Genomic DNA, 13,925 nt, shown 5'->3' on the forward strand with positions numbered 1-13,925 from the left:
CCTGGCTGGAAACTAACAGGAAATTTAGTGTTGTAGCTTAGTGGGAATGTTTGCATTAGGTATTTGTCAAAGTTACACGTGGTTTCTTTAGAAACAGCAAGCCTTTAAGTCTGTCCAGCCCAAACAAAGAATAAGAACTTGTCCCAAGATGAACGTGACCCAAGATGCCCATATCACATCCAGTACAGACCAGATATGTAACAGCTATTTAAGTTCAAATATACATTTATGTGCTCAGTTACAGCTGTGGTTTGCTAATCATGCAGCTCACATCTGAGCTGATTTTAACCTGAAGGAGATAATACTCCTTAACCCTTAGTTCTCTGGTTGAAAACAGATCTAGAGGAATTTCTGAATCAACCTAACTGTGCTTAGCTGATGAGAGACCAGACACCTTAATCAAGATTTAGACTGATTTTTTTTATATATATATTTACAGTGGTGATTGTGGGATTGTTTTCACTAATTCGGGTGTTAAAACTCCATCTGTCCAAGACAGTCTAGATTTTAGGGACATCTGACTTATCAGAAGCACCACAATTTAAACCAGTTTTTCTTAACTGCCTGCAAACAACCTTTTATGCAACTAAAAAATGCTATACTAGCACAGAAGTTATTACAGAATTAAGTCACGTTTAGGTAAGTTTAACAAGCCTATTGTGAGCATAACTGGAAAGTCAGCTTACTAACATACAGAGTGGGAATCAAAGTAAGGACATGCAACAAAACCGAAAAGGCTTATAAGTCTTTCTACAGGAGACCTAGAAGTGAAATAAAAGCACACATGTGAACATTCACACTGGTAGGAACAGTTGCTTCAAAGTAAATTCAATAATGTTTTTATGGAAAGTGAGATAAAGTTCATTTAACAAAAGCCTTCCAAACTATGAGCCTTATACTCTTGAGCCCATCAACTTTGCCCTCTAAAGATATTCTCTCAAAGTCAAGGCACATGACAAAAGCTTTCTTGCATGTAACTACTGGTCACTCCCACATTTGCCAAGGGATATCACACCTCTCAAGAAACACCTTTTCTGTTCAATCTCTCTGGATTCAAACCCTGTATCTGAAACATACTGTCGGCTGTGCTTCACTAAAATAAGAGCACACGGCTATGCTAATAAAGTTTGTGCATAGAAATACAGGATTTAACATTAGTTCTAGCCTCTTAGCAGTACATAAACCTTGTTGACATAATTTACATTTGCCACAACATTGAAACGCAGTGCCACTGGATGTAACGTATAAGACAAGCATCAGTTCAGAGGAGAGTGCAAGTCTGAGGAAGTCACCCCACCTGGCTTGAAACTCAGACAAGAGTTTTGATGCCTTTTTTCTGGGCTTTTCTCATATCCCAAAGCATGAGCTAAAAAGAAGGTCAGCTCTTACTGCATTTACTCATGTTGTCTGAGCAACACAACACACAGCCCACGCTGGTACCATGGATACATGTTTGTTTGCACTGATGAAGAGTTTAAAGGAGCCCACCGTTAGAACTTTTTGTCCAAACACACTTGTCACTTCAGAAGAGTAACCTGATTTCCTTAGTTCGTCATTATGATAGCTAGGCACGAGCCTGACAGCACACATGCACTTCTGAAAGGCACAAGAGCGGGCAGCTTGGGAAGAAGCAAACAGATTGTGGCAAAAAGACCTATACTTTCAAATGACTGCTCACCCCCAAATCCCTTTATTCTAGCATTATCTAACAACACTTGCAATATTACTTTATTTCTACATCTATCAAGAGTAATAATGGAAGATGAACATGAAGATTTGCATGCGAGACTACATGTCATTACAACGTGACTACTCACTGCCTTTCAAAGTTCTGGGATGATATCATACACAAACTGTTATTTTGGAAAAAATACTCTCAACAGGCATTAACAACTTATTTTAGGGCCTGATACAGTTAATTCCCACTTTCAAAGTTCAGCAACTGACAACAGTTTTTGACAAGTGTAGCTACACCCTGTAAATGGACATCTCCTGGCTTCACATCTGACTGTCCACCTCATGAATCGCAGTTCCTTTGTGAGAGTTTACTATCATCTGCAGAGCTGTTATTTCACATGTGGTATATGGTATAGGACTTTAGTACACACTTTTGTTTCCAGATGGACTTACTGTGCCAAAGTGTCAAAACAGTATGTTTTTCAGGCTAATCTTCTATGTGTCACGCTCTATAGAAATATCTAATAGCTAATACCAGAAGGAAGCACAATTCACTTTGTGAAGCAACTTGCACTAGAATAAAAAATTGAAACCCTACAAGACTAGAGCAAAATATAGGCTTACCTTTGAACGACTGTATAACATACGTTAAATCAACGTTAACACTTGCTGTATTTTCCACTTTCCTAAATACAATTCCAAGAAACCACATTGACACATACCCACTCCTAAAAAGACAGATTCACAATCTATCATTTATGCACAGATGCCAGTTATCTGGATGCTAGTATGTACTCTCAAGAAGGGAGTAAGCAAAGCAGTTTAATTGTATGCAGCAGTTAAAGATTAGAGTCAGCCCATACTTAAGTTCTCCGAGAACTCCTCTCTGAAGTTCTCCCTTCTTTAAAAAGATCCTACATGCTCAGAACCTTGCCTGCCAGGCCTCATACCTACAAAACAGTAGGTACGTAACCGAACATCTCTCGCAGGTGAGCTGAGGTGAATGAATATAAACAAAGTGCAATACTGTGGTAGGTTGACCCTGGCTGGACACCGGGTGCCCACCAGAGTCGTTCTATCACTCCCCCTCCTTCTCAGCTGGACAGGGGAGAGAAAATATAACAAAGAGCTTGTGGGTCGAGATAAGGACGGGAGAGATCACTCACCACTATACCGTCACAGGCAAAACAGACTCAGTTTGGGGAAAATTAACTCAATTTTTTACAAATCAACTGGAGTAGGGTAATGAGAAATAAAACCAAATCTCAGAACACCTTCCCTCCACCTCTCCCTTCTTTCCAGGCACAACTTCACTCCCGGATTCTCTACCTACCCCCCCCAGCGGCACAGGGTGACGGGGAAGGGGGTTTACGGTCAGTTCCTCACACGTTATTTTCTGCCGCTTCATCCTCCTCAGGGGGAGGACTCATCACACTCTTCCCCTGCTCCAGCGTGGGGTCCCTCCCATGGGAGACAGTCCTCCACGAACTTCTCCAACGTGGGTCCTTCCCACAAGCTGCAGTTCTTCACGAACTGCTCCAGCATGGGTCCTCTCCACGGTGTGCAGTCCTTCAGGAGCACACTGCTCCAGCGTGGGCCCCCCACGGGGTCACCAGTCCTGCCAGAAAACCTGCTCCAGCGTGGGCTCCTCTCTCCACAGATCCGCAGGTCCTGCCAGGAGCCTGCTCAGCGCGGGGTTCCCACGGGGTCACAGCCTCCTTCGGGAACCCACCTGCTCCGGCGTCGGGTCCTCCACGGGCTGCAGGTGGATATCTGCTCCACCGTGGACCTCCATGGTCTGTAGGGGGACAGCCTGCCTCACCGTGGTCTTCACCATAGGCTGCAGGGGAATCTCTGCTCCGGTGCCTGGAGCATCTCCTCCCCCTCCTTCTGCACTGACCTTGGTGTCCGCAGGGTTGTTTCTCTTACATGTTCTCACTCCTCTCTCTGGCTGCCGTTTTCCGTCTGTCCCAACTTTTTTTTTCCTTCTTAAAAATGTTATCACAGAGGCGTTACCACTATCACTGATTGGCTCGGCCTTGGCCGGCAGCGGGTGAGTCTTAGAGCCGGCTGGTATGGGCTCTGTCGGACACAGGGGAAGCTTCCAGCAGCTTCTTACAGAAGCCACCCCTGTAACCCCCCTCTGTTACCAAAACCTTGCCACACAAAGCCAATACACAAACACAGAAATATTCAGTGTATGGACAGTTTAAAGGAGTATACTTAACCGTTAGTGCCAGGCTTCATTACCAAGCGTGTGATAGAACTTATTGCAATATAGATTACAGTAATCATAACTACAAGCATTATTAAAGATTAGAGAAGGCTGGTCGCCCGTTCCGTGAAAGAAGAAAATCTGAACATATCAAAACTTTTCCCAACTGGTTGGTCCCTGGTGCAGAAGCAATTGCCTCCCAGTCTCTTGCCATATTCTCTCCTTGATTTAGTCTTGAAGCCACATTGACACTTTTGGAGTGAACACAGCAGTTGTCCATTGACATGTTCAAAACTTTACATATACCCTTCTCTTTCTTTGGCATCTAATCCAATACAGCCCAATTTTTGATAGTCATTTTACCAATATGTTATAACCGATTGTTTGAGAGTCCCCGAAGTGTTAGATGTAGCGTTGGCTAAGGTTGATAGCTGTAAACTCAGTTCTAGGGTGCTCTATTGATGTTCCTCGAGTACCATACACAGTTGCCCCTATGGAATTTCAGGGCATAGTGTAGTACCATTCCAACTCCACCCCGTGATCCCATGGGTTAGTTGGAGGATATAGTCACATTTGGTGTTTCATACTGAACTAGTATTTACTGCACTTGGTGACCAACTATAAACAACATGAGTATAACCTCCTCCCCCATCCAATATGAACCTCCAACTGTAATTGTTACATTGCTCTCATGCGAGGTCAAGGACTTGCAATATATTAATGTCCATCATTTTGCCACGACATTATCATCCAGATCTTCACTACCCACGCCTGTCACCGTCATCACTGTCAGCAAAAGGACTGGAATGACTCGTTCCTTCATGGTCCTGTAATAATGCACAAACTAGGCCTCGGTCTTAAAACCAGGTCACAGAGTTAGAAGTCCGGGATTATCCACCGGGCGTTGATGTGGTGAGTCTTTCCACTCCCATGAGATGATCTCAGAAGACCGATGTAATCAGCCTGCCACGTGCTCCAAAGAGCCTTGCCTTCTCTGATATGCTGGGCCAGAACTTCGTTTGGGTAAGTAGCTTTAAGCCTTATGCGGCATTGCAGGCAAGCTGTAAGAATTGCTTCACAGGTTTTCATAGACACTGGCTAACCCCGAGATCGGCATTCATAATAGAGATCTGCTTTCCCTGAGCAGCCTCATTTGATATGCAACCATTCTGCTAGTCTATCCCAATCTTCCTTCTCACTGGTGACCATCCTGATTTGGGCCAGGTGGTCCAGCTGCTGATTCCATTTCGCAGCTGGGGTTCCATCCCAAGCATGTCCCTTCACCCATCCCACCTTTAAAGGTCAGGATCTCCCTATTGCCAGGAGACGTTGCCAGTCCTCTGTCCTCCACATTTTCGCATGACCTACTTCCCAGTTACTAGATTCCCACTGACGTATCCACTCTGTAGCACCCTTAAAGGTTGCATAAGAGTCAGTATAGACGATGGTAGCACCATTCTCTACGGCCAGTAATAAAGCCCGTAGTTCTCCTACTTGTGCACTACCTTCACCCTCTTCCTTGACTGTCTTCCCAGTACCAATCTCCAATGCCACTGCTTTATATTGCCATTTTGATCCCACTCAACAGGCAGTTGCATCCATGAACCACACTTCCTGCACATCTGAGCCTGCCATGAATTCGGGTGCCTCCTGAATTGGAGAAGGTTTATATCGTTGACCCAGCAAGGTTGGATCAGGGTTCATAGGTTGCTGTGGTTTGAAAACCTTAGTCAGACCCTCCTTTATTGGGAGCAATTGGCTTATTCTTTCTAGGTATGCATACCATTTTCTAACGGTGGCCTTTTGGGCTACTCCCTGCGGAGGAGGTGACCCATTGAGGATTGAATTTAAGAGAAGGAAAGGACCCTGTACTATAACATCCTGTGAAGTACGAAGCTTTTCAGCCTCTCTAACTGCTCTAGTGAGGGAGAGGACCCCCTTTTCCCAATCTGAATATTGCCGCTCCATCTCTTGAAATGCAGTGGAAGAGAATAATAAAGGCCTGGCTGGTCCCTGTGGCCCCTTTTGAAACATGCCACAGTATGAGGCATGTTCAGCAAATCCCCATTCCACCCTTAATGGATCTCATGGGTGCAATGGACCTAGTCTCTGATAAGCCTTAAGCTCATCTTTCAGAGTGTTAAGGGCTTCCATATGTTGCAAAGTCCAATCCCATTTTCTGTTTTTTCGGAGCAAGTCATAGAGAGGGTGGGCAATCACTAAGTTAATACTTGGGACAGCAGAAATTAATGGTGGGGTATTACTGTTCCATCTTTTATAATCAATTGTTAGTCACCACCTTCCATCTGATTTATGGACTTGCCAAACAGGAGAATTATAAGGAGAATGTGTGCAACTGATGAACTCTCTTTTCTCTAGATCATTAATTACATCCGAAATGCCCCATTTGGCTGCAGCTGGAAGTGGGTATTGAGGGACACGGGTTACCTAAGATTGCGGTAGTGCAGGAGCAACCTGCAATGTTCTCACATGAATAGCCTCTGCCTCCCTGCCCCCAAAGCTCCACACCCTACCATTGGGTAGATACCATTGTCTGCCTGCCAGCACATCAAATCCCAGTATATTTCCCTCACAGCGGCTTAAAGCCACCTCCACAGCTGTCATTCTTTTTTCCCTGGTAGCCAAAGTTGGGTTCGAGCTATGGGGCATTTTTCTGTCATCCCTGTTACTCCTCCAATGTTTATAGCCTTTCTTGATGGCCTAATTCCCAGCTCACTAGCTTCTCGCTCATTTAAAACACTAGTTTGGGCTCCTGTGTCGATTAAGAATTCCAAACTTATCTGTTTTGGGCCCACAGGAATGTGTATATAAGGCTCTTTATCAGCAGACCATTGGCAGGTATTCACCATGCGGACTGGGCGGCCTGAACCCTAAACCGCAGCTCCTAGTTTTTTAGCCCTTCCAGTTCCTCTTGCAGTGCCGTGAAAGGGTGAAGTTTCTCATCCCGAGGGGGCGGGGTTGCTGGCGCTTCCCTTTGGTCTCTAGCTTTCCCCTCCAGCAATTCCATTCCTGGATGTGGTCAGTGGACTGCCCATGCAGCACAGCTCGGGGTGCCCCCAGTGCCAGTGCCTTCCACCAGAGATCGTTCCTTCCAAGATCATAGTTCCGACCCAACCACCAGCGAGTTCAAGACTGGGGGTTTACAACCGTTTGGCCGAACCTTCCTGCTGCCCTCCGTGCCACCCCTCAGCTCCGCCCATCCCATCTCGCGCCCGTGAAATTTGAGAGAGAGCTATAAGTTCTCCCCTCAGCCTCCTCTTCTCTAGCCAAAACAGCCCCAGCTCCCTCAGCTGCTCCTCATAAGACTTATGCTCCAGGCCCCTCACCAACTTGGTTGCCCTTCTCTGGACACACTGCAGCAACTCAATGTCTTTCTTGTAGTGAGGGGCCCAAAATTGAACACAGGACGCGAGGTGCGGCCTCACCAGTGCCGAATACAGGGGAACAATCACCTCCCTGCTCCTGCTGGACACGCTATTTCTGATACAGACCAGGATGCTGTTGGCCTTCTTGGCCCCCTGGGCACACTGCTGGCTCATATTCAGCTGGCTGTCAACCAGCACGCCCAGGTCTTTCTCTTCTGGGCAGCTTTCCAGCCACTCTTCCCCAAGCCTGTAGCACTGCATGGGGTTGCTGTGACCGAAGTGCAGGACCTGGTACTTGGCCTTGTTGAACTTCATACGATTGGCCTCAGCCCATCGATCCAGCCTGTCCAGATCTCTCTGTAGAGCCTCCCTACCCTCAAGCAGATTGACCCTGCCTCCCAAATTGGTGTCATCTGCAAACTTGCTGAGGGTGCACTCAATCCCCTCATCGAAATAATTAATATATTAAAGAGAACGGGGCCCAACACCGAGCCCTGGGGAACACCACGTGTGACCCGCCGCCAACTGGATTTCACCCCATTCACCACTACCCTCTGGGCTCGGCCATCCAGCCAGTTTTTCACCCAGTGAATAGTGCACTTATCCAGGCCATGAGAGGCCAGCTTCTCAAGGAGTATGCCATGAGAGACAGTGTCAAAGGCCTTGCTGAAGTCAAGGTAGATAACATCCACAGCCTTTCCCTCATCCACTAGGCGGGTCACCTGGTCATAGAAGGAGATCAGGTTGGCCAAGCAGGACCTGCCTTTCATAAACCCATGCTGACTGGGCCTGATCCCCCTCTTATCCTGGAGCTGCCGTGTGAGTGCTCTCAAGACAAACCGTTCCATAATCTTTCCCGGTACCGAGGTCAGACTGACAGGCCTGTAGTTCCCCGGATCCTCCCTCCGACCCTTCTTGTAAATGGGAGTCACACTGGCAAGCCTCCAGTCCTCTGGGACCTCCACTGTTGACCAGGAACGCTGATAGATGATGGAGAGTGGCTTGTCAAGGACCTCTGCCAGTTCCCTCAGTACTCTTGGATGGATCCCACCGGGTGCCATAGATTTGTGAGTGTCCAGATGGCATAGCAGGTCACTAACTATTTCCTCCTGGATTAAGGTGGGTATATTCTGCTCTTCATCCTCACCTTCCAGCTCAGGGGGCGGAGTACCCTGAGGATAACTGGTCTCTCGATTAAAGACTGAGGCAAAAAAGGCATTAGGTACCTTGGCCTTTTCCTCATCTCTGGTGGCTATGTTCCCTTCTGTATCCGTTAAAGGATAGATCTTCTCCTTGGGTTTCTTTTTACTGCTAACATATTTGTAAATCCATTTTTAGTTGTTCCTTACAACAGTGGCCATATTTAGTTCTAGCTGAGCTTTTGCCTTTCTAATTTTCTCCCTGTATGATCTAACAAGATCCCTGTACTCTTCCCAAGTTGTCCGCCCCTTCTTCCAGAGATGGTAAACTCTCCTTTTTTTCTTGACTCCTAGCAAAAGCTCCCCGTTCAGCCAGGCCGGACATTTTCCTCGGCGGTTCGACTTGCGGCACATAGGAATAGTCTGGTCCTGAGCCATTAGATGAAGTAAGAAGAAGTAATCCACTTACTAAACTTTAACACTTACTGTCTTTATCTCAACCCATGAGATTTTTTTCTCACTTTTGTCCTTCCACTTTCTTCCCCCATCCCACTGGTGGGAGTGAGCAAGTGACTGGGTGGGGGCTGCCACATGGGGTCACCCCACCAGACGAGCACATAGAAAATAGGCTGGTATGTGCTTGTGAGGTCTCTGGTGCCTGAGTAGATCATAGGTTGGGAGCTGGCACATGGCTTGTGTAAGTGGTTGTGAGATTACTGATACCTGAGTAGCTGATAGGCCAAGAGTAGGGGCGTGGCTTGTGTCAGAGCTTGTGAGGTCACTTGTGCCTTTGCCTCTCACAGGCAAGCAGATAGCAAGTAGGTGGCTATGTGGTGGCCAGCTCACTGGTGCCTGAGTAGCTGATAGGCAAGAGGGAGACACGTGGCTTGGGTATGTACTTGTGTTGTCACTCTGGGCTGAAGAGCTGATAGGCCAGGACCAGGTGCATGGCCCTTATAGGTTCTTGTAAGGTCACCGGAGGCAGATTACTGCAACAGCAAGTACCTCGCAAATGGGTGTACACATACGTGTGAGGTCACTGGTGCCTGAGTAGCTGCTAGGGCAGGAGCAGGCCCCTAGTTTGTGTCAGTGGTTTTGAGGTCATTGGTGTCTGAATAGCTGATAGGCCAGGAGCAGGCCCATGTCAGATGCAGATACTATGACGTCACCTGTGGCACAGTAGCAGATAGGCTAGGAGTATGCACATGGCTGTGTATGGATGAACTTGTGATGTCACTGGTGCCTGGAGAGCTGATAGGCCAGGAGCTGGCACACAGCTTGGGTCGGTGCTTCTGGTGTCACTAAAATAATATTCAGAACACAACCAAACACGGCTTTTTGGCAGAACCATCGTTAGCAGAAGTCCATACACTGCGCACACAACACGTGTGGCACTGTAACTCAGGCACACGCAGTGGTGGCAGTAGGAGGGGTGTGAGGTCACTGTCACTATAAATCATGAGCACACAGCAGTGGCCGTGGGAGGATGGCAGTGTTCACGTCACTGATGGCACCCCATGGCTGCGGGACTCGGTGCAGAGCGGCCGTGTGCTGTCACAAGGGCATCAGAGGGGACGGGATCCGCCCGGCCCCATGTCTGCGAGGCCGAAGGAGCAGCCCCTGCAGCCCTGGCTGGAGCAGTCGGGGTAGGGGTGGCTCGGGGGCACCGCAGGGATGTGCCTGGGCACGGCGCCAGGAGGAAACCACAGGCTTCCTCCGGAGCGCGGGGAGCGCTGCGAGGTCACGTGGGCTGTGGTTTGTGCACCTGCAGGCTGCAGGTCCCGAGCCAGCCGCGGGGAATAACGGCCCCTCGGTGACATGCCAAGAGTCAGGGATGTGTCTGAGCCTCTGGGCTGCATGTCTGCTGCCGGGACAGAGACATGTCCCAGCTCCAGCTCATTGGAAGGGACCTTCCGTGGAGCTCTCCAGGGATGGTTGGGCGAGCCAGCGCTGCTGGGATGGGGCTCTGGCCTGGGCTAAGGCCCTCTCCCAGCTGCTGCTCCCAGCAGAGCGGGGTCTGAAGCAGGGGCAGGGCCTGTTTTCTTCCCTTCCTGACACAGCCCCTGGTGCAGTATCAGCCCTGTGATTCCCATGGCACAGGGGTGGCTGGACACTTGCACCTGGGGCTCTCGGATGTGCCCGGTATAGGAGATGCTCGGTGCTCCTAGTCCACATGGCACGGTTCAGGGATGAAAAACCTGTTCCCCCCCCACAACTGGCCCTGTCTTGTGATGGCCCCCCACCACAGTGACGTGACACCTGTAGCGGAGCCATCTCTCATATATGGTCATGAATGGCGCTGGAGAAGTTCATTGGAGGGCTGGGCTGTGTCAGAGGGGAGATCGCTCCCAATAATGTCTAAAAAGGTGCTGCTGCTTCGATTGGCTCCTCCTGTAGCTAGGCTGGCATCTGCGGAGATATATTGCCCTCCCGTCGTCACTGTCCCCATGAGTCCCCAGCAGCCGTGGCAGGGAGTGTGGCGCAGCAGGGATGTGCTGGCAGGGCAGGAGGCTCAGGATGGGCACCGAGGGACTCCTGTCCCCTCAGGTGCTGTGGCTGCTCCTCTGGGTACAGCTGTGCAGGGGTAAGTGCCGACTCCTTTGTCCCACAGCCCAGGGCCTGCAGGTACCAGTGTGGTCATTGGGATTTGTCTGGGAATGGGGTTTCTTTGCAGGTGCTCCTGAGATGAGGGGCAGAAGGTGCTCAGGTCCATGGACCCTGTGCCCATCTGGGTGGGCAAGAATATCTCCTTTTCCAGGGCTCCAGTGTTCAGGGCAGCCTGTGCCTGGCTGGATTCATAGACACCCTGTCCTGGGGTACCCCTTTGGGATCCCCTCTTCCCCAGCACTGTACCTCTGGAGCTGGTGGTGGCCTAGCTGGTGATGGCAGCACCCAGAGATGCCCAGGGCACTGCCGAGCCCTAGGGTACCTCGGAGGGACTGTGTGCTGTTCACTGCCCCCTTGGTCCAGGGGCCCCCTGACTCCATGAGAGCAGTTTGGATCCCACAGAGAGAAGGGGAGCGGGGCATCTACAGTAGAGAGACATCCTTCCTGGGGAGCTTGGCCCAGTGTAGGGACTGGGCTGACCCCAGGGGCGAGGAGGGGACATGGGTTGGGGGATCCTCAGAGTCATCTCAGTGCTCCCTGGGAACATGGAAAACCCTGGGGGTAGGGGTGGGTTTGGATGGTGCTGGGGCAGGTGGTTTTCATGGGAAGCTGCAGGCTTGGGTACACAGGGCTGTGCAGGGGTTGTCGGGCTGAGGAGTAGCGGGTGCCCAGCGCAGCACTGGACAGTGTGTGGGTGGGGGCAGGTGACTGATGGGGTGGAAAGAGCTGCCTTGTACAGTGGGATGGCGAGTGACCCAGCTGGGCTGGAACTGGGCACCCACAGCCTTGCACGGCCCCTGGGGATAGAAGGGACCCCTGCACTGCACTGGGGACAGCCTGGAGGGGAGAGGGCTCCTGCCCCAGTACCTTTGAACCAGCCCAGGTAGGGGGTTCCCCCAGACCTGCAGTGCTGGGGTTTGGCACTCTCCTCACCCATCCCATGTTGGTGTTTGAAGGGGCTGCGGAGGTGAGGCTGGTGAATGGCAGCAGGCGCTGTGCTGGAAGAGTGGAGGTGAAACACAATAGCCAGTGGGGGACGGTGTGTGGTGACTACTGGAGCATGAACGATGCGGCAGTGGTTTGTAAGCAGCTGGGCTGTGGGTCTGCTGTTGGAGCTCCTCAGTATGGACACTTTGGGGCAGGATCTGGCCCCATTTGGATGGATGATGTTGGCTGTAATGGCACTGAGTCTGCCCTGTCTGACTGCAAACATAGACGATGGGGTGAAAATGACTGTGATCACACTTACGATGCTGGAGTGACGTGTTCAGGTAAGTGGACAGCCCATTCTTCACCTTTGGGTCTGGGATGGGCGAAGGGACCATGGCTGTGCCCTCAGGGAGCAACAAGTGGACACTGGAGTAGGGCCCAGTGATGCTGGTCTAACTGCCAGGCTGGGACTGTCATTGCTGATGTCCCCTGTCCTTGGGGAAGGCCAAGAGGGATCCTACCCCAGGGTGATCCAACCTTGCCAGAGTGTCTCAGTCACCCTCAGTCAGTGCCTTGGGCTGCAGATGAGTCCTCCATCCCTTCCCTGGGGTGTCCACTGGGCTTCATCGATCTCCACCCATTCTGCCAGTTTGCAGCCAACAATGCTGAGGGTGCCTGTGCTGGAAACACCCGGGGGCACTTGCTCGGCACGCCACGCTTTGGAGGAATGGCATGAGATGGCTGATCCTCCTGGGTCATTCCCCTTCACAGGAGTGATTACCTCAACTGAATCAAATGGGCTTTTCAGAGAGGATGAGTGCTGGGCCCTGGGGAATGGAGCAGGGTGGCCACAAAGCCCTTTGCTGCCTGTGCCCAGGGCTCGGCTGTGTGGACCAGCATTTTTGAGGGTTAGGAGCTAGGCAGCTGCTTGACTCTGGCTGCTTCCTCCTGCACCACTGCATGCACAGGCTGGTACTGAGACATCCCTGGGGCTGTGAATATTCCTGTGGGGACACAGCCCCACACAGGCAGCGCTGACCCACTGCCCAAGCCCTCCTGCCTGCCCATGGTTCCCCACACTGCCCCATGACACGGGGGCTTTGGCAGCAGTTACTGATCCTCATCTGTGCCTGCTGGTCTCTGAGAGCTGGCATGGGCCCAGTGGGAGTCTCCTGCCCCTCTGTTCGGCCATCCATCTGGGTTGTGGACACCTCCAGGCAGAGCACTGTGTCCCTGACTGAGGACACCCTCCCCCCGAGCAGACATCAGAGGGATCTGGACAGGCACCAGGCATGATGGCAGCTGCAGCATTTCTGTGCTCTGTGACATCTTCTGCCTAAAATGAACCTCCAACACCCCAGGAACACCCCTGGGAGCAAGGTGCATTTCTGGCTGCATCAAGGTGATGGTCCTGCCTGGTCCCAAGCTCTGCAGAGACTGAGCAGGCTGCAGCAGTCATTATCATCTGGGCCAGTGCTGGAACCAAACTATGCACACTACTGCAGTGCTCGGGGGACCACGCCAGGCCACGCAGGGGACCTTGAGCGGGAGCAGTTTGTCTGAGTGGTGCCTGGTGCTGTGACAGACACATACCCTCGAGTGCTGTGATGGTGTAGAGATGGGGTGCGTGGGGGTCTGGATGTGCCTGTGTCACCAACACTCCCCCAACAACTTCCTCTGGAATGTGCAATGGGCAGTTTGGTCACAGCTTGCTTGGCGGTGATGTGGGACATGGGAATTTGACTGCCAGAGGTCTCTGGGAACTCCCAGTTGTTTTGTTTTTTTTCCAGAATTTGTCCGGCTGGTGGAAGGGAAGAGCCGCTGCTCAGGACGTGTGGAGATCCATGATGACAACCAGTGGAAAACTGTCTGTGATTCACACTTTGGTCCCAAAGCTGCTGCCGTGCTCTGCAGGGAGTTGCAGTGCGGCGTGGCCCTGCCTGTCGCTGGGCCAGCTCACTTTGGAGAAGG

This window comes from Harpia harpyja, unplaced genomic scaffold (genome assembly GCF_026419915.1).
Source record: "Harpia harpyja isolate bHarHar1 unplaced genomic scaffold, bHarHar1 primary haplotype scaffold_55, whole genome shotgun sequence".
Classification (NCBI taxonomy): Eukaryota; Metazoa; Chordata; class Aves; order Accipitriformes; family Accipitridae; genus Harpia; species Harpia harpyja.